This window comes from Rhagoletis zephyria, unplaced genomic scaffold (assembly GCF_001687245.7).
Source record: "Rhagoletis zephyria isolate East Lansing unplaced genomic scaffold, Rhagoletis_zephyria_1.1 Rzeph_scaffold_00403, whole genome shotgun sequence".
Classification (NCBI taxonomy): domain Eukaryota; kingdom Metazoa; phylum Arthropoda; class Insecta; order Diptera; family Tephritidae; genus Rhagoletis; species Rhagoletis zephyria.
Genome location: NW_016157487.1, coordinates 104,733 through 107,346, shown reverse-complemented (window position 1 = coordinate 107,346; position 2,614 = coordinate 104,733).

Below are 2,614 nucleotides of genomic sequence, written 5' to 3'. Positions count from 1 at the left end.
TGACTTTGCAGAGGTGCTCGCTGTTATTGGTTAGATTCCAGATGGCCCCAAGATGTTAATATGCTAACACAAAGCTTTGTTTTGTATTACCAAACTATGAAATAGCATCTGCGAAGCACAGAATAGAAGCGTATTTGAACGAAAAAGCCGCCGAACACATATCTATGTAAAGTAAACAAGCCCCCGCTGCATCCCTTATTCGATAGTTCCGAAATAGTTCTAAATTCGACAAATAGGATCTAGTTCGTTCTGCATCCCTTTTTCTATAGTTCCGAACCATTTCTAAATTCGTCACTTTAGATATAGATTTGTAGTGAAAAAAACTGAAAAAATTAGTTTCTTAAAAGTACCACTTTTCGCCGATTTTGGACTGGCGGAGATATAGTTCCTATCGGACTAGTTCCTTTTTGGCGATAAAGACCTAGTACGGAACTAGAAATTGGATTCACTAGTCGGCGGTTTCCCTGCAGGGAAGGTCAACTTATATAAGGTAGTGTTACAGGAGCAGTTGAAATTTTCGCCCGATGTTTCTTAAAGAAAGCCATAAAAGTAGCGACCGTTGGTTCAACTTGGTGTTATTTTGCTCTAGATTGCACCGTTTGTGTGAATTTATGTCTTGGTTGTATGAAAGATAAAAAAATTTGGATTTTCTGGCAAGTTGTACAATTTATCGCTACATTAATGGCCATGTTGTACAAACTCATTTAATTTTCGTTTATTTTGTACACTAAATAACCGGAAGTGGATAACTTAGCCGAAATAGTTACGTGCTTTCGTTGAATTTTATAAATGTAAGCCGAAACTATGAAATTGTAAAAATGAGATTTTACAATGAGACTGCTCGAAAAATTGCAATGTTTGTGGGCAAAACGTCCAACTTGATTGCGGATTGATTTGAACCAACGTTTTCGGCTTGCATTATGTCAAAAGGATGTGTTTGTTGTAATTCATTCTGTCATTTACTACCATTATGCGTAGGCCAATTCATGAAATCATTTCATGCGTTTGAGTAGAAACTGAATGAATGAACACCATTTCATGATTTCAATTAACGCGAAATAGAGTTTATGCACTTAGTTTTTACTCAGATCGATGAAATGATTTCGTGAATTGGACTACGCATACATGTGATACTTATGTTTTTTATTTATAAGGTAATTTTATGTTTTTATACTCTTGCTACCACATGAATATATGAATTCGTGATAAGTTTATATGAATTCGCCTAGGAAGATAGAAAGCGAGTAAGAATAAATGCCGAACAAAGGAATTTGTCTTCTTTCAACTTAAATAAATGCATTTTGCAAACAAAAGTGCGTACGTTACTAAGTGCCTTGGTAATGGCGAATTCGTAAGGATCTATTGATTGCATTATAAACATTTTCATTTATTTGTTAAACACACAATTACTTCCATTACAACCCGCTCCTATAGATACTAGAAGCGCGAATTCATATAAGGTTACCGGAAAATGAATAAATAAATTATATGTATATCAGAAAATTAATAAGATGAAATGAAATTATTGTTTGATTTCTAACCAACCCAAGTATGTAACTCAATCGCCTAATGGTTTGCTGAACCGTAAACATATGTTTACACATCTTTTTTTAAGAAGTTTCACTTCTATCATGTGTACGGTGTTACACACGCATTTTATTTCATATAGCGTATTATATTCACAAATTTTAGATGGAAGAAATAAGTTCAAATCCAATTCCTTAGCGATATCGGTAACTAACGTGGCAATGCAAGCGTTTTTACAAGTTTTTATTTAATTTCTACTCATTTTGCTGTTATTTCCCTGACATGAAATGAATATATTACGTGAATATTAATGCATTTGGCAATTTATGGCTAATTTGTGCGCATTTTAGGAGCAGTGGGCATTCTGCTATCCTTCATCCTTTTAATCATGTAGTACATCGGGGTAATACTGATTAAGCCGGGACTTCTTAATTTATTTTAACCTTTGAATACAGATGTTTTCATAAAATATGCTCTTATAATAAAAATTAATAAGAACGGTAATGAACGGTTATAGATTTATTTTTAATTTTTAGTATATTTTTCTAGTTATTAATAACTTTTTGCGCATAAAATTGACTGGTTACACAGTTGAAAGTAAAAATTTCTACGTTCACCGCGGAAATAGACAAAAATAGTGTCAGAAAGTTCGATTCGACATACATATAGTGATTATCATAACTTTACGACACACACATAATGACCAGATTTCACCAGTTATCTTAATATTTTTAATTTTAATTATTTGTTTATAATAATATGGTATGTTTTTTAACAAAAACCTAATAAATCCAAGTTTCAATGCATGTGCAAAATTTAAATATAAATCAACAAACTCTCGTAAAAATTTCGACCTTTTCATTCGATTTTTTAGAATTATTTTAAGTATGCAGTTTTGTAGCCCATTCAATTTTAGTATAGCAAAGTGCAGGTCTAAAGTAGCTCGGAATTACCATTGATTTTTGGGAATTTTTTTGTTGAAGATGTTGCCCCATTTCTCCATTTAAAAAAAAAAAAATCATCGAAAATCCTTCGTATGAAAGAAAATGCCTGACACCGTCAACAAAAAAAAACAAAAAATCAATCA